The 24,215-nt window shown below is 37.2% G+C and overlaps 1 protein-coding gene across 1 annotated transcript in view; it reads left to right on the top strand.

Moving 5' to 3' along the window:
- Positions 1-24,215, top strand: part of ADAM28 (ADAM metallopeptidase domain 28) — a 182,554-nt gene that overhangs the window by 102,512 nt on the left and 55,827 nt on the right. The window lies entirely within an intron of this gene.

Here is a 24,215-nt window from a genome sequence, read left to right on the forward strand (position 1 = left end):
TCTATCCAAATGGTTACCATTTCTTTGAAAAGTAAAATCAAATAGGGATTACTAAATGTAGATGAATTCATATGTTACACATCCGATAAAGTGCTGAAAATTAGAATCTATCTAGAACTCAGGAAAATCAGCAAGAAAAAAAATCTTATCAAAAAGTGGGCAAGGGACATGAATAGAAACTTTTCAAAAGAAGATAGACTAATGGCCAACAAACATATGAAAAGATGTTCAACATCTCTAATCATTAGGGAAATGCAAATCAAAACCACAATGAGATATCACTTATTTCCAGTGAGAATGGCCTTTATCAAAAAAGTCACAAAACAATAAATGATGAGTGGATGCGAAGAGATAGGAACACTCTTACACTGTTGGTGGGACTGCAAATTAGTACAAACTCAGTGCAAAGTAATATAGAGATACTTCAAAGAGCTACAAGTAGAACTACCATTTAATCCAGCAATCCTGTTACTGGGTATCTACTCAAAAGAACAAAAGGCATTCTATAAAAAAGACATCTGCACTCGAATGTTTATAGCAGCACAATTCACAATTCCAAAGATGTGTAAACAACCCAAGTGCCCATCAGTACATGAGTGGATTAATCAAATGTGGTATACGTATACCATGGAGTTCTACTCAGCCATAAAAAAACAATGGTGATCTAGCATCTCTTGTATTATCCTGGATAGAGCTGGAGCCCATTCTATTAAGTAAAGTATCCTAAGAATGGTAAAATAAGCACCACATATACTCACCATCAAATTGGTATTAACTGATTGACACTTAAATGCACATATAGTAATAACATTCATTGGGTGTCAGGTAGTTGTGAGGGGGAGGAGGGAATGGGTATATACACACCTAGTGGGTGTGATGAGCACTGTCTGGGGGATGGATGTGCTTGAAGCTCTGACTCAGGTGGGGCAAAGGCAATATATGTAACCTAAACATTTGTACTCTAGTAATATGCTGAAATTAAAAAAAATGTAGATGAACAGATAAATTGTGGTGCATTTATGCATTGGAATTCTACTTAATAACAAAAAACGGTGTACCACCATATTAATGTGGATGAATATCAAAAACATTTTACTGAGTGAAAGAAGCCAAGAGGCATACATATATCCTGTATGATTTCATTAATACCTTCCATATCAAGCAAAACTAATCTACAGTAACAAAAAGCTTGCCATTTTTTATCTGGGTTGAGCAGAGAGATTGACTACAAAGGAGCAGGAGGACTTTTTGGTGTAATGACAACATTCTGTATCTTCATTGTGGTAGTGATTGCATGAATATATACCTTTCTTCAAACTAATTGATTTATGTAACTAAAGTAGTTGCATTTTATTATATGTATATTATGCGTCCATGATGTTTATTTAAAATAAACAGACATGATGTTCGCTCTTTTGAGGACCATATAAGCTTGGTCATTTTGGAAAGAGGAATGTTTTGATAATGTTCTCTATTTTTTTTTTTTGAAAACCAGTATATTTTTATTTTTTGTATCTTCTAGAGTCAGTTTGAGTATAGTACAAGTATATATTTTTAAATATTTTCCATTTTATTCATATTTCCCAAAGTATTTGCATAGAGAACAAAGTTGTCTTCCATGTATTCAATATCTTCATTTTTTTCTTATTATGTAATTATTTCCCATCTTTTTATTCTTATTTTAGGTAATTGTGAATTCTGCCTTTTTCTTGACTAGATTTTGATGATTATTTTATTATATAACCATTTTGCATTTCTATTAATTTTATTTCTGTTTTTCAGAATATTTTTTGCTTTTATCTGTCAGTTCTTGTCCCCATAATACATTGTACTATTTTCAATTTTGGGACTCAGTGGATTGCAAGCTGTTTAAGGAATGGGTTTAAGTTTCTTCCAAAGAACCAAGATACATGATGAGTATGAAATAGGTATCCAATAACTTTGTTTAAAAATTTTTCCACATTCTTATTGAGCATTTAGTATGCTCATATTAAACTAAAAACCGATTTAGAAGTGCTTTGATTTTTCTTACCTTGGTGTTTCACAAAACGTTTGACCACTAGATGGCAGCAACGTGTAGGAAAAGACCCTGAAGATCTGAAAATTGCTTGTTAAAGTTGGCTGTTTTGCATAAAGCACAGCTGGCATATCAGCTTCTCAGTTGCTGTTATTGGCCTGAGTTACTTGGTGTCACCAAGACTGCATTTCATAGCTGATTTTAATGAAGCAAAGTCATAGTTTCCCACCTCCACAGGATTGTCAGCATGTTATTTGGGAATTTCAAATATTTTTTATAAAAAATATCACTGAATGAACAATGTATTAAGCACTCCCTGTTGCACCTGCAACTACATCTACATCTCAAATAAACTTACCCTCTGTTCACCTGTTTGCGTAACTGTATCATGAGCCCCTGGTGAGGATATTTCTATTTTGACCTTTCAGCATTTTTCACTTATGTATTGTCATCCTCCAAATTTAGTTATAATTCTCTATGGAGATAATTATTTTAACCAATCCACCTGTCCTTGCTCCTGCCCAGCCACTTCCCCTAAGACAGCTTTAATCTCTTACTTAATGGTAGAAAAGTGGCTGCAGTGGTTCCAGGTATTAAAACATCACACTCCATCCTTTAAGGGTGGGGAGATGTGCTCTTCTGGTAGATCTCAAGCAAATGCTGGGATTTGTCCTCTTTCTTTGGCCTGAATTTCATAGTATGACTATTCCTCAAACAAGCTATACAGAAAAAGAGATAATATTTGCTGATTATCTTTAAGCCAAACAAGGGCAATTCCTATAGCTGGGAGGGGTTTGGTCCTTGCCAACCCTCATGCTGGATAACTACAGTTGGGGGATTCTCCACAGTCTTTTGCCAAAAGGATAGTGAAATGGGTGCTAGGTAGCAATTGGCAAATTATACCACCTTCACTGTGCCCCTGTTGTGAGGCTCCCTCAACTTAATACTTAGCCAATTATGGCTTCCTTATAGTTACTCCTTATAGTTTGTCTCCTCTCTGTAGAGTATTTTGAATGAGATTTATAATGCATTTTTATGTAATAGCAAGACCTATTATCAAGAATCATATGTGGTATGGCTCTTGGATGCAACATTTACTAACCATGTGATTTAGCCACATTATAAATTCTCTGAGTCAAAGACTGCTCAACAAAAATAATGGATCCTAAACTACTTAATTTTTGAGGGCCTGAAATAGAAGAGGTAAAGTACCTAGCAGAGAATTAATTCTCTTTTATTTGATGAAATACCTAAATGGGCAGCTCAGACACTGGTCTCTCACCTGCTTAGTTCTAATAGGGTTTGGTACTAAAATTTATCTTTCAGAAGTGCTCCGTACACTTTCCTTAATAATTTTCTCAATCTGATAAGGGCATGCTAGGGTTATATCTCACAGGAACATCAGGTAACTGCAAGAATGAAACCACCACCTACCACCTCTCTGCCAGAGAGAACAGGAGGGAGGATGGTCTTTGCCAGAGGTGTCACCTGAGTACTTACAAGTGATAATTTCAATAGTTTTAATGTGCTTTCGTATAGTTAAGAAAATGTCCATTAAGAGACTTGCTCTGTATTTAAGTTTATTTCTTGGAAACTTCAAGTCTGAGGGGAGATTTGTAAAAACTAAGGTATGAATGAAAATAACTAAAACCACTCTTTATAGTAGCAGAAAGTCCTAATTCTAAAGCAGTAGCTCTCAACTGGGGAAGATTTTTCCCCTTAGGGATTTTTGGCAATGCCTGGAGTCATTTTTGATGGTCACAAATGGAGAGGAGTGGTGGTAGTGGCATCTAGTGTTACTAATTATGTCAGCAAATTTTGTGAAGTCTTTTATTAATATGGATTGTAAATACAATATTAAAAATGATTTTCAAGAAGCAAAATATATTTTTATTTGTATAAATTTAGAAAATACAGCTGCAGTTTTGTTACATGGATACATCCCATAGTGGTGAAGTCTGCCCTTTCAGCATAAGCATCACCCAAATAACATACACTGTACCCATTAAGTAATTTCTCTATCCCACCCCCCACCCCCCACTCTCCCATCCTTCCGAGTCTCCAGTGTCTACTATTCCACTCTCTTTGTCCATGTGTACACATCATTCAGCTCTCACAAGTAAGAACACGTGGTATTGAGAAAGCAAAACAATTGATTCCATTTTGTTAGAATTTTCGTCCAGTTTTAAACATGTCCTGTTTTAGTCTAAAGACATCCAGTTGCTTTTGTTTTTTAAATTCCAACTTCAGGTACCAATTCTTTTGAAAACCCTTTTAATGGCTAATTTCTCATTAGCTATAAATTTCTGGAGGAGTCTTCTTCCTCTGTTTTGGGGAGAGAGGAGTCAGGGAAGTATATGTGTGTGCGTGCATGAATGTGCACACTCTCCCCTAAGTGTAAGAAGGCATGGGAGGGAGGGGGAGAGAGAGAGAGAGTTGTTAAGAGAAGCTCTAGTTTGCGGGCACAATGGCTTACACCTGTAATCCTAGCACTTTGGGAGGCTGAGGCAGGAGGATTGCTTGAGGCCAGGAGTTCAACATGAGCAAGACTGAGATCCTATTATCTTTGCAAAAAATAGAAAAATTAGCCAGGTGTGGTGGCTTATGTCTGTAGTCCCAGCTACTCGAGAGGCTGAGGCAGGAAGATCACTTAAGCCCAGAAGTTTGAGGTTGCAGTGAGCTATTATGATGCCACTGCACTCTAGCCAGGGCAACAGAGAGAAACCCTGTGTGAAAGAAAGAACAACAACAAAAAACGCTCAATAAAAGACATGTTTTTTATTTGATATCATCAGAAATAGTAGTATTTAAAATAAGTGGGGAAAATAAGAAGTGACTTGGCTAGCAGTTGGAAATAAACAATGGACTGACAAATAAACACCAAATTATAACCTTCTGGAGGAAGGTGGGTTTGATGCATGTAACTAAAAAGAGGCCTGTTATGCTAAAGCATTGAACTGCTAGTAATAGTTTATGGCCAACCAACAAAAATTATCTCATCCAGTTTACTAAAACTCCTTGATCCTGGTAAGTACAGGATCTTAATAGTAGAATAATGTCTTTTGATTATAATCTGAATTTACCGAAGCATAGTTGAATGAGACAATGTGAAGCTCCACATTTTTATGTAACCACTCATTTGTGAGTTAAAAAGTAGCAGGGGGTAGAGGCAACAGGAACTCTTGGTTACTGTCTGTACTTCCTATCTATTCTGCTTTTATTTAGAGACAATCTGGTCTTTGGTTTTGATGATTTCAAGGAAAACATAATACTTTAAACAGGAATCAAGGTGCAATCAATTAGAACTGATTATGAAAAAATGGCTTACAAGAATCAATTGCATTTTGTTTTCTGTAAAAGTTCTACATGAATCTGAAATAGCTTCACTTGTGTCTTTTATTAATGTAACAATTTGGTGTCTCCTTAAAGTGACTAAGTCCACTTTGGAGCATGCATTATAGATGCGAAATAAATATTTATTATCTAGCTGACTGAATTGTAATATTAGATCTTGATATGGTAGACTCAAGGCTGTTGATTTGGGCAGTATCAGAAAAGGCAACACTTCCTTAATCCTTCTGCTCCTAAAATTGTTGGTAAACTTTTCCTGTAAAACAAATGATTCTTTATCCAGTTTAAACCAGATGTTCTTACATCCTGGTTTTCAGTTTTTCGTGGGTGGGCTTCTTGACGAGGTTAAAGCATAAGCTTTTGCTTTATTTCAACATTTATCAAAAATGAGTGACTTCCTAATATAAAAGTCTTTGACAATACTCAGGAAAAGAGTTACAATGGTGAAACAGGAACATGGGAACAATTTATTAAAGGAGAAGGGAGGATTTATAAAGAGAAGTAGAGAAGCAAAGAAGACAACCATTGAAAAGAAAACCTTTTTCTAACCTAGGTAATCTAACCAAGCTGACTTACAGAGGAAAAGGCTAAGATCACTGGTTCTCAAGCTTGTCTGAACATTAGAATCACGTGGAGAGCTTTTAACAAACACCAAAATTTGGGCCTCACTCCTAGAGTATACGATTAATTGGCTTGGAATGATGTCTGGGCATTGGTGTTTTTTAATAGCTCTGCAAGTGATACTTGTTTCCAGCCAGGGTTGAGAACCACTGGTCTTGATCATCATCTCAACTGCTTATAAGAAATATATAACTAATGTAAACAGATATGCATTTTATTTGTATTTCTACCAAAAGCATGGATTAATTGATCTTTAACGTCTTTTGGTTTCAGTAAATGTTTAGTTTGAAGTTAAACACAGGCACAGTAAAACACCAGGCTGAGTCAGATCTTTAGGGCAACAGAGAGAGTCTGGTCGTTAACAAGGTCTTTAAATGCCATTGCTCAAATTCTAAGTGGTAATACTGTCACGGTAATAGTCACTGGTCTTTAATGAAAATAGAATTGCATGGCTGTGCTTCTAAGATTAAACATTAGCCAAAGCTCTTAACTATAGATAGGAATTGGGAAATTCTTTGGAAAGAGCTGAACAGTGTTCTTGTATTTACTGACTCTTAGAGGTGAAAGTGATAACATGTAGAGAGTGAAAGTAGGAATGCAGGTGTGGTGCAGTGCCTATCAGAATTTTCCCCCACACTGAGGAAGCTGCTATGGTTTCAAATAGTGGGGTGGTGTGGCTGAAGACCCCAGGGAATTATGTCTATAAGCTCCACAATTGAGGAGAAAATTGATGGGTAGGAATACAACTGCATGATTCAGTACAGTGGAGGAAGGAAGCAGGGTCTCCTCAAAAAAGGCAAACATCTCTTTTGTTAACTCTGGGTGACTTTTATTAGATTATACTATTAATTTAACATAGTTTCAGGGGTTAGTTGGAAGTTATCTCTGAACAAGATTGGAACATGGATCAGGTAACAGAGTCCAAGCAGAAATACTATTTCCAACAACATATTGGAAGCCTTGGAGTAACTACCGCCAATTCTTTCTACACAACATTCTTTTCCCCAATTGTTAATGTGGTGAATTTCACAGCCTCCAAGATCTTATTGCTGCCTGAAGTTGCAAGCCCCGCCTACCCTTCCTTCCTTCCTTCTTTCCTCCCTCCCTGCTGTCCTCCCTCCCTCCATTCCTATTCAAATCTCTCTTAGCCATTGTCTGGATGTCTATCAAAAATTCCATTAAAATTTTGGCTCATCTGATTAATACATATGTTATCTTTACCAAACCCAGTTTTTTGTATTGGTGAAACGAGAATATTACTTCTCTGTGGTCTTCATTAGAGCAAAAAATAAGTTAATTTATGGGAAAGTATACTGTAAACTTTTACTACTCAAACTTACCAAAGCTCAACCCAGGAAAATTCCCATTGTTTTACTTTCTTTGTACTACCAAACATCACTATGGTATGTATCACATATGTGCTAGTCCTCCCAAGATATTCAATGCCAGGTAGAACCTCATTGCTATCCCATAATTCTTTTAACTTTTGTGTGGCCTCCTTGTTGCATTATCCAAAGTGGCTATTTCATAGTTTTTCCACTTTTTTAAAATCTCTACTTCTCCCCTATTTTCAGCTCCCATGAGCGGATGACCTTCCCTCTATTCATGGCTCCATCCAAGGGGAAGTCCCTTTAACTTTTCTACCTTTCATTTGGATATTTCCCTAAAGTTTCATCTTCCCTATCTCCACTTGCTCCTGCCTAAAATCTCTCCTAAAGATTCATGTGACTGAATCTTGTCTCCTCTTTCCATGAAACCTGCTATGCCATCACGCCCTCTCTGCCCAGCCCCTTTCTTCTCTCCCTATGCATGGACTTGTTAGCTGCAGGAAGATACAGGTATCACCATCCCTAATATAAACTGTCCTTCACCCTGCTTCTACCTTATATTATTCCCCCTTTACTAATCCCCAATCATTTTGGTGAGTGGCATTTCCTCATCCTCCTTTGATCTTTATTCTTTTGTTATCTCCTTTTCAGTCCCTTTGGAAAACTTCATTTTCTGTGACCTCTTGACTGCGTTTGCTACAATCTATCATTCCTGTCTTTATAGCTCCAGCACTCTCTTTGGCCTCTGTGACAGTGGTTCTCATTTGTGTCCTACATCTCACACTCTCTCATTCTGTCCTTTTTCTTCCTTGGCCATTCCATGGCCATCTTGTCTCTTTTCTCCAGAAAGGCCATAATCCATACCCACAACTAGTTTCAATAGATGTTCTACATTCTACACTGTATTCTAAATGGAAGGCATTTCCTACTCCAAAACACCAAGGCCAAAATCCCTAATCAAAGTTAAATTTATATGTATATTTCTTCCTGAAAAATTTTAAAGCCAGATGCTAACAAACACACCTTGGAGACTTGATAAAGGTTCATCAAAAAATATAGGATTAACTCTCTCCTCTGTTTGTTAATCTCAGACCCTGTTAGACCCAGGTCTAGTCTCACCTTCTTCAGGAGACATCCACAGTGCAGAAAGAAAAATTAAAAATCATCTTATCTGGCTGTATTATTTTACAAAAGAGAAAAGTGAGCTGGAGAGAAGCTAACTGAATTGCCTAAGGTCACACAATCACGATGCTCTGAGGCCAGAACCCAAATCTTCAAGTCAAAGTCTCCTCCACTTTCCTGCCTTTCTGTTTGTAGTGAACTTCTCAGGCTTTGAAAAGTACTAATAGATACAATTTAGGAATATAGTGTTCTAGGAAACAGAACAATGTTCCAGATTCAGTTCACTAGCCTAGCAGGTCTTCCTGACAAAGAAAACAGATGTAGGAGGCTCGCTGAAGACAGGGCCTCCCTGTGTCCTGGCTGGTTAGTTTGAGGGGGGTGTTGATGGTGAGTTCACCAGTGTATGGTCCAGAACACTGATTTTGAAACTGAGTCTATAAATGAACTTCGGGGGATCAATAATCCCCACCTTAAAGTCTATGCAAAATGTTTATTTTATTATTTTGCATTTATCTGGGGTAAATTCCACAGCCTTCCTCAGATTTCTCTAAGGGTTTTAGGAACCAAAGAAGAGTTAACTATCACTGACCTAGATGTTAAAACGAAGTGAATCCTCTTATAAAACTGAAGTCGATCCTTTTATCTTTGGTTTTTCCAGCCTCTTGTTTCTGTAATATTTTGCCTTTATTAACAATTCTCTGCTCTCCTCATTCCCTCCCATTTCAGATACTCAGTGTTATTGTGGTTTTGTTTCTCTGTCTTCAAAGCCTATCTTCAAGAACAAAAAGAAATCCTCAAAACTCTTTCCTCCCAGCTGAGATGTCTGTGATCAGTGAGTCAAACATCCACCTGCTCTCTTCTGCATACTTGAGCTGGGGCTTGGCTGGGACGACTGCTCCCTGCTTTGGTGATGAGAGGATGTCTTCAACATTCCCTTGCTCTTTTCCATCCTCTCTTTTAGACCCACTTTAATGATTACAGGTGGAATATATATATATATATATATATATATATATATATATATATTAAATTGGCAAATACAGGAAATACTATAGTTCTTTTCCTGTATTTGCCAATTTAACCTTCCAGAGAATACGGAGTTTTGTGTGGGGGAGCTGGGGCTATAGAGAAGGTGTGTTCACCAGGCTGTGTCGGAGGACAAGAGGCAGCCTGAGGTAGGGTAGGATGGTGAGTTTTGTTAGATATTGATAGAGCTCCTGTATCTAGTGTAGAAATCACCAAATAACCCAATATGAGGCAAGAGAGAAGCCAAACCTTGGTTTTACAGGCGACGAAACAGCCAAGCAAATAAAGAGAATCTGGAGAAAACCAAAAAATATATCTGTTATGGTCTCAAAAAGAAAGAGGTGGCATATTCAAACTAGATAAATTGGGAAGAGGTTAATAAGAGGACAGTTTACACAAGTGTGGGCAGGGCTTAAGGAAACCATTAAAGGTCTGGGTATGACCCTGAGAAATACACTCAGCTCACAGAGACCTTGTAATGAGGGACCAAATGGAAAATACCCTTGCTACACTCTCTCCCCACCTTCCTATCTCCCACTAGGGTGTGCCTCAGTCAACCCACCTGAGCCCGATGGCCAGGAGTTGTGGGCTTCCTCCTCCCAACTCCAGGTGGGTTGACTGAGGGGAGCCGGGGTGTATTCCTTTACTGAAAGCTCAGCTTCTGCCAGGAGGTATCCTCCAGCCAGCATCCCTGTCTCTGGATTCTTATTAAGGATTGCCTCATCTTTTGCCCCTGAGGTTATAAGTCATAAAGGTTCTCTATGCATACTGGCCTCAAGGTCATGCCCGAACCTTTATTGGTTCTCAAATTCTTTGGCATGCCTCTCATTAAGAGGGAAGTCTAATTCTCCTCCCTTTGAATATAGACTTGACTCAGTCACTGACTTCTTCTAGGGAATGGAATGTGGTGGAAACCATACTGCATGACTTTCAGGGCTAGGTTACAAAAGACTTCCACCTGGTTTGTCTTCAGCCACTTGCTCTTGGAACTCAGATTCTAGGCTGAGAGGGAAAGCTCAGGTCATATGGGAGACCTGGTAAGAAAGGTCCAGATTATGCCTGGCTCAGCTTGAGTCCCAGGTAACAACTAGCAGGACCCACCAGACTTGTGACAGAATGAGCCTTTAGTTGTTTCCAGACCCAATAACTGACTGAGTGTAATTGCATGAGAGACCCAAGGCAAGAATGTCCTAGCTAAGTCCAGGAAAATACCAGAACTGTTGAGTGAGGCATAACAATACTTGTGAATTTTTATGAACATTAAACTGTCAGGCAAAAATAGATAAGCAGAACAGATAGTAATTATTCGTCTACCAAAAATAGCTTCATGATCAAATATCTTCTGGAAATTCTACATACTATCGGGGCATGCCACTAGGCATAGTAACATGTTAAAGTTTCTGATATGTATAAAAGTCTTTGTCATTGCTTAATTGGTGCATTGGAGACACCACCCTCCCCTGCCCTGCACCTTTTTTGGTAGAAACAACTCTTAATGTCTCAAAAATCATGATGTTTCACACAGCATATTGAAATATACTTAAAAACTCACTATTTCAACTTGGCATTGCAGATTGTTGCTAGAATATCTTATTAGTGACTAAATTTATGCTTTTATTTGCATTGTTATCTTTCTAATTTTGTCAAAATAGATCATGTGCAACTGCATAAAACTTTTAATCTAAGCCATCAAAACCTTCATTTTAAGAATGGGCTTGAGCTGAGCTAGACAGAACCCAGGAGTAACAGATTATTGGGCTGCAATGAAATGAAACTAAGGTCTCTGGTTAGCCCAAGCTCAAATTATCTACCTGGAGGTTTCCTGAGTATTTAATTTTGATCTGGAAGACTAATTGCTCAAAGTGTCATCTCAAGTTCACCTGCAACAAAACATAGGGCCACAGTAAGGAGCAGAGCACAGAAGTGTGACTAATATGCACGTAGGGCTTTTGGAAAAGACAGGAGCACAACACACAATTGGCTCTGAAGTCAAACTTTGACAAGAAGTGATAAAGTGAAGTGTAAGTTAATCGTGACTCACTCTGTAATCGGGTACAAGCCACTTCCTCTTGTATGCAAACATGGCAAGCTCTGTCCCTCTTTTCTACCCAGAAATGGTGGGAACATATGGCCTTGGAGAAATCTGTTTTGTAAGATAAATTTCTGAATTATTGAAGTGTGATTTTTTTTTATGTGATCCTTATCTCCAAACAGAAGCCCCTTGGATCTTCTATTTTTCACACTTTTGGGAAGTGCCATATTCTCTCAGTCCACACTGACAAATCTCTTGCCCTAGTCTTGGTGCATTTCTGCCTAAATTAAAAAATGAGAAATGCTATAACTGGAACACATGTTTGCACACACACAAAGAAAACAACAAAAACCATGCTTGATTAGGAGACAGGACAACTGAGTTGATTTTTCTGCTTTGGCATTAACTGGTTGTCGGGTTTTTTAAAAAAATAACTTGGTCTTACTGACTTCAGGTTTCTTTTAGGAAAATCATGGTTTGGCTAGAAGGCCAGCTAAGGATTCTTCCCATCTAACTATTTATTTTGTAGCTCAGATTCCTGATACACCAGAAACATCTCAGCTATGTGTTGTAGAAAGCAGTCTTACTTTCTTTTTTTCTTAAATTTATTTATTTTTTATTTCAGCATATTATGGGAGTACAAATGTTTAGGTTACATATATTGCCTTTGCCCCACTTAAGTTAGAGCTTCAAGCATGTCCATCCACCAAATGGTGTGTGCCATACCCATCTCCCCCCTCCCACCTGCCCAACACCTGATGAATGTTATTACTATATGTGCACATAAGTATTGATTAATTAATACCAATTTGATGGTGAGTACATGTGGTGCTTGTTTTTCCATTCTTGGGATATTTCACTTGGTAGAATGGGCTCCAGCTCCATCCAGGATAATGCAAGGGGTGCTAGATCACCACTGTTTTTTGTGGCTGGGTAGAACTTTATGGTATCCATATACCACATTTTATTAATCCACTCATGTATTGATGGGTACTTGGGTTGTTTCCCACATCTTTGCAATTGTGAATTGTGCTGCTATAAGCATTCGAGTGCAGATGTCTTTTTTATAGAATGTCTTTTTTTCCTTTGGGTAGATGCCTAATAATGGGATTGCTGGATCAAATGGTAGTTCTACTTGTAGCTCCAGGTCTAGATGTATCTCCACTTTTGATCTGTTCATTACTTTGATATTCTCCAGCTTTGAAACATAAATTTTAAAAAAGTTTTTATCTATTTTCTAAGGTTAACATTTATTTTAGAGAACTTTTACAAAATAACAAATAAATGAAGAAGAACATACAAATCACCAGAAAGCTTATTATATTGATAATTGGTAGGTTATATCTATATACCCATTTATCTATGTATTATCAATAGTCTGTCATAAGTATGTTATCTAGCTATCTATATTTCTCCCTCTGCACACCCACTACCACACACTAATACACACATACTAATATATACGTATACATGTATATTTTTTTTCTATGTCTGTGTGAAGTAGTAACTGGAGCACATTCTGGCCCAACCTGCTGGAAATAAGCATGTGGTCTGGAAAAATGGCTGTGTGGATTAATTTTTAAAGTTATGATGTTTTGGTTCAAGCCTATTTGAACAAGAAGCACACAGTTTTAGTCATATTCCTTTTCCTAGTATAAACTAAAGATCTATTTAATTGCCCATAGCTCTTGACTAATAATCAGTGGTATGGCTAGCTGCAAGTCTACTGCAGGACATCCAAATTGCTCTGTGTTCTGTATATGTCCAAGGGACAGCAGAAAAGAGCATCAGTGGCAGAAAGGCTAGATCCTGAAGCTTGCCTTGTCATCTTACTCAAATGTTCTGCATGCCTTGGGCAATATGGGGAGTTTCCTTGGCATCTGTCATCATTTAAGTATATTTCTTCCTTATGGCTTTCTCCTGTTATATAGAGATTTTTTTTAATGCAAAATCTTTTGGGGCATAACATCTGCCTCCTAAATTGTTTTATATACTTTTCATAAAATTATTTTAACAGGTATGTTTTGTTTTTGTTTTGAAGCTTCAGAGCAAGGTTCTATTGCCTTAGCTTTGCATGTATTTTTATAGCCTTCAAGTTGGTTATTTTATTAATATGTATACTCAACTTGGATCAGGTGCTATCTTCCTAGTTCTGTTTTTCCTAATATACACATTGGCAGAAATGCCACTATAGATTTATGGATGTGAACATCCAGCATGCCCTTTGGATCCCTCACCTGGCCCCTGCCACTCACTCTTGGCAGACTACTTTGCTATTTTGTGGAGAAAATACTCTCTGTAGTATGCATTCTTCTTCACTTGACCCCAGTATTTTTTAGGTGATCCTATATAAAAGTAATCATTTATAAACCATCACACTGGTCTAATCCATTTACCTACCTTATTACCTTATTCTTAAGCCCAGTGACAATTAGCTCTAACCTCCACTCTGTAATTTTCACCCTTTTCCTAGACTCTTTCTTTTCATCTATAAATGAATAGTCCTACCTTAGAGGGAAAATTAGCCTGATATTTCTCCTTTCTTTCAAATGACAGATTCTATAAATAATGTATTTTTATTCATAGTCTCTACTCATCCCTGTCTTCACATCTCCCTTGAAACTACCCTTGGCAAAGGCATTGGTGACCTTCTCATTACCAAATCCAAGACCACTTTTTAGTTATCATAGTTTGTTTCTTGGGGATATTTGGTGCTGCTGACCATGTTATTTATTTATAAATTTTCTTCTGTAACACTAGCTTCCTGTTCATCTGTCACTCTGGCTCATTCTGTTATCTCTCCAAGGTCTAGTTTCCCCTTCTCTTCTTCATTGAGCATGAGCACCTGTCATATGCCAAGGCAGAGAAAAATGGAAACTCCTGGTTAAGCTGCAACTCACTGGGAAGGTGGCTTTAGACCAAACACTTGAAATAGTTAATCATTCAGGTGGACAACAGAGGGAAGATCATTTCAGGCAGCAGGAACAGTCACATCAAATGCTGAGGACAGTGTGTACCTGACATAGTCAAGAAGTGTCCAGTAGTCCAGCATGGCTAGGTCAGAGTAAGCAGGAAGATGAGCTCAGGGACCAGAAAGCACTGAGGGATGAGGGCAAATCCTACACAGCCTTGAAGGTCATTGTCATGGATAGAGTTCAGATGAACTGAGATGGTGAGGACTTTTCAGTCAGTCTTGATCTTCATGAGCAGGCAGGCAATGAGAGTAAACATAAGCCTCTCTCCACCTTGATTTATAAATAAGAGAAGCAAGATTTTCCTATGGGAGTTCACCTGTGAAATCAAACATAATGAATCAAAGCAGATATAAACAGAATCCCTCCCAGGGCCAAAAACATGTAGCTGTTACTGAAGGTGTATGTGTCAGGAGGTCTAATTTGCTGCTATTTTCCCGTCTGGTGGAGGAGGGATTCTTGCCCTAGAGTTATGGGAATGGCTGAACACATGATGCTCAATGCCAGACAGGTGAGGTGAACAATAGCTCATGTCACATATACTCATATCTCAGAAAGAGGGTGCCTCATGCTAGGCACATCCACATGAGGCTATGCTCAGAAACAGAGAACAGCCAGGCTTCTGGGAAACAGGCTTTGTAGTATTAAAGGGGCAAGATACCCTCTGGTTCTTGTGGGAGTATGTGATTGGCTTGTCTGAGTCATTCTGTAGCTGGCAGGGACTGAAGCCCACTACTCAAAAATAAGGAACTATGCCTCGTCCCCATGACAAGAAGAATTGTTTGACCTTCTCCAGGGGAGCAGAGTGGAGAGCAGGACTTGTGGTCAAGCCATTCCAGGTCCTACCTGTTTTCCCCAAATGTCAAAGCACACATAATATTGGGTTTTAATTTTAGTCCTTATACCCCATGGGGACAGGGAATAGCATAGGGAGAATACAGAAAGAGTGGAAGCATCACAGATATAAACATGGGCAGTGTCTATCCTCATTCTGTTTGGAAAGCGGAGTGTTCTGCCAAGCCTGTCTGCTTGTTAAATGTATCAAATCATGGGAATAGTGCATCTACTTGATTGGATACAATGTATAGCATCCCTGCTGATTACCAACTGCTTTTTAACTTAGATGTTGTATAGTGAGGGGAGAGGCCATTTCATGTTACAAAGGATCTAATGTAATGTAGCATGTCTTAAATATATAGCTAGTAATTCAGGGACTGAGGGGCTATTGGCTGATTATAAAATTAAAACTTAAGCAAGAAAGTAAAACCTTATGTAACTATAGTACCTGAAAGGTGATAACAAAACCTCTTGTTTTTCTTTTGTAAAAATGTATTTACTAAGCTTAAAAGCAAATAGCTTTCTTTCCTTTGTGTAACACTATCTACTTACCACAGGTGGGAACATAATAAGTTAGAATGGGACAGCCTGAAACTTTGAATTGGTTTTGTTGTTAAAAGACTGATAGCTTTTTTCCTCCTTTTCTTCTAAATCTTAGGAGTTTATGACTTATGGTTCCAAGGCTTTGCTGATTTTTTAACAGTTATCCTTCTTCAATCATTAATTCAGTGAGCATTCATTTATTTGGTAGCTACTATTTTCTAATGACTATGTTGGGGTTTGGGGGATTCAATGAAGTCTAATGCATATGTCTTGAAGATCTCGGCTTAGGAGAAGGAAGCCATATCTTAATGATTTTGGAAAAGATTTATTTTTATGTTTATTTTTACATAATTGTTAAATTATAAAAGTAATATCAACCACCACTTAAAAATTAAGAAGTACAGAAAAAGAAGAAGTAAAATAACTCATCTTCCCACTATACAAAGAAGCCTCTCAAAGTATTTTGGGCTTTCTTTTTTCCTATATTTGTTTTTTACCTTGAATAATTTTTTGAAGTTTTTATTTAGTTTTGACCATTCTGTCTATAACTTTATTACCTTATTTTTCTCTAACAGTATAATATAAAGAGTTCCCATAATATCAAAATTCATTGTAAAGGTGATTTTACATTATGGTTTAATATTTTGTTGAGTAGGTATGCACATAATGCATACCCATATTCTTATTTTGGGATATTCTGTTTTGGTTTTATACTTTATTAACAATGCAATTATCATCTTGAAGCATAAAACCCATGCTAGATTTCAGACAATTTGATTAGAATCATTCTCAGTGGTTGAAGATTTGTTTACTATATTAAAAAAATTTGAAAATCTTGAATTTGACACTGACCAGACTGTCTTTTCTTGGAGGTTACTCTCAAACTCTAAGTTTGTGCTTTTGTTTTTTCTGTTACCCTAAGCAGGGCAAGGGATGTGATCAGATAAATAGTCAACACACATACAATATGTATACAGAGCAGATAGAAGGAATGTGGTTAATCATGTTAAAGCCTGAGTTCCTTAAGCCTCACAACACACCGCATGATAGCATCACTGAAACATTCATTCAGGGCCAACTCTGTGCAGGCCATTTCTGGTACTGGGAAAACAAAGACTGTGCTTCAGCTCCCAGTGGCTGAATAGTCTGCCTTTGGGATTGAAGGAGTGGTACCTCGATCCATCTCAGAAGCGATTGGAAGAGAATAGCTGTTTAGACAATAATATTTCAATTAAATAAAAACATATAGTGAAGATCCCACACCCAGTGGCCCCCAGATTTGTCACACATACTCAGAAAAGACCTGTTGTCTTTGATATTTCAATGTTACTTCCATTTCAGGGTTGCGGTGAAGATTAAGATGTGCTGATATATGAGGTCTATCTGGTAAGTATCGGGCCATGCAATATGAAAAATAGAGATGTTTATGGAAGAAGATACAAGAAACATTGTACATAGGACAATGACACCTCAGCCCTTTTCTAAGTAGGTACAATATAGAGCTTTATCATAGGCTCTGAATGCAAGTTTATGCTTTTTATCATTCTACTGTACTATTCTGAGTACTATGTGATGAAAAGTATGTTGTTTACTCACATAGCTCTTCTTTCTGTCATTTATTTTGTGCTCTGGCAAAGAACCAATTTAACCAATAATGATGAATAAAGATGTAAATGGTAGTGCTGCATCTACCAAAAAGAAACAAAGGAGAAAACTAAGCTGGATGTCAAAATTCAACTTTTATGCTTGCTTGATGCATTTTTGAGGAAATAAGTAGAGAATAACATTCATTTAGAGATTGGTATAAACTCTTTGACAATAAAGGGTAGTATAAACATAACTTGGGGCTGTGAAGATTGACCAAAAATTATGAGGATGATAACTTTAAGAAATTATGGTGAAAGGCATGTCACATTTACAAAAGAATTGAATGAAACTGAAGAACAATTAGCAATTTAAGGTGTCATGTGCATTGTCACGCAGACTGTTACCATTTTCCATTTCCAATGCACTCCCTTCCTGAACAGGCAAGTGTGCAAGTTACTCTTTAGGACCCATCGGTGGTACCCATTCATTACAGGGCCAAAGCCAAGCATGAAAATTTTTATACTTAGTAGGATATCTTCCCATTCTCCCAGGCATTCTTTGCTCCAACAATACCAGAATACTACCAGCCTATAATACATCCTCCTCACTTCTTCTTAAAATCAATTCTTCATCAACCTTATTGTTCCTGCTCCCAGGAAGCCTCCCCTGCACTGCTGGGTGTAGAACTCTGATGCCTATTTATAAATTTATGGTAACACTACACACAAGGTGTTATGATGGTATACAGGCAGTACTCGCTTTGCACGATTCCATGGTAATTGTTCTTACCTGTCTCCCTCACCAGACTACAGGCAGCTCAGAGGAAATGACTGTGTTTTTTCAACTGTGATCCCAGTGTCTGGCATATAATAGATGCTAATAAATGTATATTGAATTAATGGAGAGTAAAATAACATGTAATAATTTAAAAGTGGAAGCATCCTTTTTGTGAAAAGACAGTGCTGCAGAACTTGGGTTGAAGAGGCAAGGAACCCATGAGACACCTGATACTGATAGCTGAAATGCTCCATCACTAGATTCAGAAATTCCCTTGTGGTTGTGAGTTGGTGCCTTTATGATCATTTAGAGACATCACTTTTCATTGAAATCACTCTAGTTAGAGCATGTACTTCAGAATCCATAAAAGAATGCATAATTGTAGTGGACATGTGTTTTGTAATAATATCTTGTCCTCCATGATATTTCTATTCCATAGGAACTTTCTCAGTAGAACTAAGCCTGAGCATATGTCAGCTAAGCTATGGGGAAGCATCAGAGTACATGACTAAGAGCTCAGAAAACCCCTGGTTCAATTCCACTTCTACCACCTGTAGTGACTTTATCTACTTCATCTTCCTAATCTATACAGTGAGGAAAACTGAGTCTTAACTCTCTGAATCCTTTTATCTGTTTAAACCCCAATGTTTTCACCCACAAAATGAGAATGAAATGGTATTTCTAATACAGGAATGTCACAAGTACTCACAAAATAATAAGTATTATACAATGGATTTAGGAGAGTACCTGAAACCTAATAAGCAGCTCAATTAATACTAGTTATTTTATTAGTTATACAGTGTGTTTTTTGGACGTTCTCAATTTAGCCTCACTACCACCTGTGATGAGTCCTGAAATTTCTCTGGAAATTTCATCCTTTGAGTTTTGAGGACTTTCTCCCCTTTGTCAGTTATGATATCAATACCATCCCCTACTTCCCCCAGGGATCTGAAAAACCTTGTGCTTATATTGTCATATGTTCCTATTTTAAGGTAGTTCAAGCTCCCTGAGTACACCACTGTGTAAGAATAGAACACAACATAATTGGAAAAGAGAATTTTATATAATAATTGGACTGAATTAGAAATTGCTCCACAGAACCACATTATGTATATGAGGGAAGAATAACATTCTTTATAACTTTTTGCTGACATAGCAAAATATATATATACATAAAACATATATTTGAATACTTATGAATTAAATACATTATATATGTATAATGTATATGATAAATGACTGACACATTTTTCAGGATTCATCAAATCAATTACCTCTTTGTCGCTTATCAGGCTGTATAGTACTATATAGGAGATGTTATACTACTTTGGAGTGGGGAGTCTGGAGAAGGGGGCAGAAACAATAGTTTATGATCAAGGAATTTTAGAGCAGGAGCTGCCAGGACTTCCGTCTGCTGTGCCATTGTTGCAGGACCACAGCTTCGAGGTTGTGCAACACCTTTAGTAAACACTTCCTGGAGCAGAGACAAGAATGAACCAGGGAGTTTCATTCTGTCTCACTTGAGAGGACGCAGGGACAGACCCAGCAGCACAGGTCTGAGCGAGCAGTTCAGGCGCTGCACCCCTGGATTCACCCAGCATGGTGCAAGGGCTTCTTCTGATGGTCACCTTCCTCCTCTCTCCAGTTTCAGGTCGGTGTTTAACTCTTTTTCCAAGTTCTGTTAAACACATCAGGGAACTGCCTGCTTTTTGTCTTCTGATGGTTTTATTGCACAGAATATTTTGACTTTTTATTTCTCAACCAATCTTACTAACCAGTTGAGCTGGTCTTAATGTGTTGTTTGGGGTCTGTGAATAATGTAAAGACTCAATGTTAAAGAGGCAATGAGAGGTGTGGAAATAATATTTACGTATCTGACATGTGAATAGTTTGAAATAAAAGGGACAATTTCATGCAGCATAATTTAAATAATAAACGTGCTTTGAATCAAAAAGTGGAATTCATCATAACCCACCTTGTCATTAGTGGTAATGACAGAGCAGATTTGCCTGGTTATTGCTGTAGAGAAGGCTTTGGAAAATATCTATTATTATTAGGGCCAGTTTGACTCCTTCTGTTCCTTTTGAGTATATATTTTTATATTTAAAATATAAAATTTATGTTTTAATAATTTTTAATTTAATATATAAAATCCTTTCTTTACTAATGATACTAAATGTAACTAACTGAAAATAAACAGTTGAATATAATATACTGTGATAATCCTTTCTTTACTAATGATACTAAATGTAACTAACTGAAAATAAACAGTTGAATATAATATACTGTGATAATGCTTGGCAAAACAACATTGCTATTAAACTTAAGTTGACAATTCGCTTCCGTTTTGCTGGTTATATCAAACATTTAAGAATTTAAAAGTAGAAAAAATACTACTTCCTAATAGTAAATTATGTATAGCATGTCTCTGCATTTCTGGTAAATTCTCTAATTAGATTTTAGTTCAATTAGGTTGGGTAACACGTTTCTTCAGTTTATTTCTATTTCCAGATTTTATTTAAGTCAGCACACTAGCTGCAGTGCCTGCAGTCCTTCCCTAGGAAACCTGTCCTCGGGTCTTAAACCTGGGAATGTGAAAAGATTATCAGCACCTAAGTGGACACATAGGAATTACATTTATCGGGTATTGGGCAGGTGGGAGGGGGGAGGAGAGGATGCGTATATACATACATAATGAGTGAGAGGTGCACCATCTGGGGGATGGTCATGCTTGAAGCTCAGACTTGAGGGGGGAGGGGAGCGACGGCATTATATATAACCTTAAAATTTGTACCCGCATAATATGCTGAAATAAAAAAAAAAGATTATCAGAAGAGGTGTGAGATTCAGGAGAGAAAGATTCTCCTCTTCCATGTACCTACTTAGTACTTTGTCATATAAAATGGTTTTCCTACCTTCGATTTGTTTCTGATTTGTTTTCCAGACTCATAAAACTTTTAGTTAACATCTTTAAATATAGAACTGATGCCAGGCATTTAAGTTATTGACTTGAAATTCTAACTTTTTGTGTCAAACTTAATAGGAATCTTTTTTCCCTACACTCTCCAAAAGTGCTGTCACCAACACCACTTTGGGTTCCCGCTGTTAGCTGAAACAAAGAACTGCTTGGGTACCCGCTTGCTGAAGAGCATGAAGATCTACAGGCTAGATCCATTAACAGAGATGGCTAACATGGGGGGGGGTGTGTACCTTACAGCTTTTTCAGTGGTATTGGACACATCACCTGATTCTGCTCACCTGATGATGCATTTACAACATGGCACCAAGAGACATGGTGTTCCTTAGCAGTCATGCCCCAAAGCATGACATTGCTCCTCCCTTTAACTCCCAAGCTTGTATTTTTAAGGTTGTCACCTTGGCCACTGAGATACCCCTGTTATCATTCCCATTTGAGTTTAGTGTTGAGCCACAATGTAAGAAGTAAAGCATTTTTCATTCCCCATCTCTCCCTCTTTCTTTCTCTGCTCCCATCATCAAAGCAATACTTATATGCTACTCTGACGATGACTTTTGCATAGTTCCCAGACACCTGAAATGCAAGAATGAGATGTAAAACAAGGCCAGCTGTTTGTAATGGGCTTCACAATCCCCTGAGAAAAGTGGCTTATGGGATTTCATCCCAGGAAAAGAAAAAGAAAACATTCAAAAGGATGTGACAAGTGTTTGCAGGATGAGGATGTGAGCACTTGACACAGGAGAAAGGTCTCTGCTATATTCCAGCAGAATATCCAAGGGGTACGGTGCTTTCTGAAATTATTTTATTGCAAACTAGCAGTTCTTTCTTGCCTTGATAAGGTGACTAGAAGACCCAAAAGAGTATATGCAATTTAACCTTAATAGCCAAAATAATAGACTTAATTAGGATGTGTTGTTTTCCTTAATGCTTTTACTCACTTTTACTGCGTGCAGTTTAAATCACAAGACAGTTTGAGGCGATACAGAGAATCTCAGAACCGAAGTTAGTGTCATTGCATAAATCCTAATTCAGGATTTAATGTCATGTGTTCAGTTTGGAAAGATATTGCTTTAAATAGATTTGAACAGATTTGAACAAAAATGAAAATGTCAGTATTACGTACAAATGTTCTAATTCCAAACACATTGACAAAGTAGCAATCCAGACAAGTGTCTGTTATATTAATCTTGTTAATGAGCTTTGGCTTTGCTAAAACTAATGAACAGTACAAATTAATTATCCAATCCAAACCAAAATAACAGTTTTCTTTTTCTTGATCCAGTTTTGCGGGTCAAAACTAATCCAACATGTGAATTCTGTGGGAAGAGAGAAAGCAAGTATTAAAATGAACTGGGAGAACATACTGTGTTACACCTTGGATTTGTGTAATCCCTGGACGACAGTTCTGTTGGTTCCTCAGGCTTCGGGATAATTAAGCTGATGTCATTCATTCGGGAGGAGGCTTCGCTATCTCTTTCAATCTACAGAATGTTTAATTCTGTTAGGTTCCTATAACTGCTGTGTACTTTGTTATATCTCAGACCTCATTATTTCAGTTACTTTCTAGGTTTCAGGAAAATACGAGCCTTTAAGGAAAATTCTATCTGATTTCTTTAGAGAAGAGTGTGTTGCAAGGGTTTGGAAAGAGCTGGAAATCATTCACTTCAAACTGAAGAAAGTGATAAGTTGTCAAAGGTTTTTAAAGGAAATACTGTTTTTTATTTTTGTTTTGCTTTGTTTGTTTTTGGTTTCCATTTGGAAGTTCTCAGCTACCAACAAAGGATCGGAAATACCTTTCATAGCTAATTTACATATTTTGAGTCCTTATTTAAGATCCAGTTGATAATTTCTGATTTCATGAAACATTAGGATTCATAACGAGCTAGAAACATGGAATTCAGTGTGCATGTTAGAGAAAATTTGTGTTGGCTACATTAGTCTGTTGCCCTTCTTGCTACTTCTGAATGGGGACTGTTTGTATTACCACTTTCTGCTTTTATGCAAAGAATCAGGTGGGTGATTATTATTTTATGACCCGAAGGTAGCTTGGACTACTATTTTCTATTCAAATCATGTGTGTGATGGATGAAAACCATTAATGCAGCATCTTTGAAAGAGTTACTTTGGCTGCAGCATTAGTGAAACTTGGCTTCATGAACTCCATAGTAACAGGACTAATTGCATTGATTAGACACTGTAATACGCTAGGCAGCATGTTGGTGCCTTATGGTATGCTTGTTTTGTGTCACTAAATTAAAGAAGGCAGCAGGGAATTGTGTCAATACCACTACTTAATTTCTGGCAAGGGTAATTTTTTTTATCTCTGTCATTTTTAGTGTTTTGAAATAATTATGATTATTATGAAAATTTTAACTCGGTGGAAAGAAAAATGATCGATTCAGTGTTCCTTTAGGCTTTTGAACTTCTGTTATGAAATTTTTTTATAATTGATGTTATTACTTTCCTTTACCAAAAATTAATTAAATTGAAATATGCCCAATGATTACTTTCATGAGAGCAAGAACTGAGTAACTGAAGAAACTTGTGATGACATTCTTGAACTTTGACAATGCCATGAGGCTTATTTTTACCACAACTGATTAGAATTTAGCTATCATAATGATCATGGACTCATCAAAGATGAATTCTGGGTTTGTTTGCATAAAATCATAGAGTACTTGAACTAGCTCTAGACACCATTTAATCTGCCCCCTCTTTCCAAATAATTAAAAAACCCAAACCAAATTCAAAATTAAGATATTCTAGTGTCCGTGCCATGGCTTTTTTGATTTTTTTTTTAGAATCTCAAGCCATTGAAAGAAAAGACATTTCATTACTTTGACACCCTATTTTTGACTCAAAGAGTTCCTAGCCAATTTTAACCTCTTTTTCTATTCTTCAAAGTTAGTTAGATATAAATGGCTTTTGAGTGGCCAGATGAATTAAAAGCCATTTTAAAATAATAAAAACTTGATATTACTAGGAAGTTTTTAAAGTTTTTTCTTTAGTTTTTGAAGAAAATTTT

Source organism: Microcebus murinus, chromosome 24, assembly GCF_040939455.1.
Source record: "Microcebus murinus isolate Inina chromosome 24, M.murinus_Inina_mat1.0, whole genome shotgun sequence".
Classification (NCBI taxonomy): Eukaryota; Metazoa; Chordata; class Mammalia; order Primates; family Cheirogaleidae; genus Microcebus; species Microcebus murinus.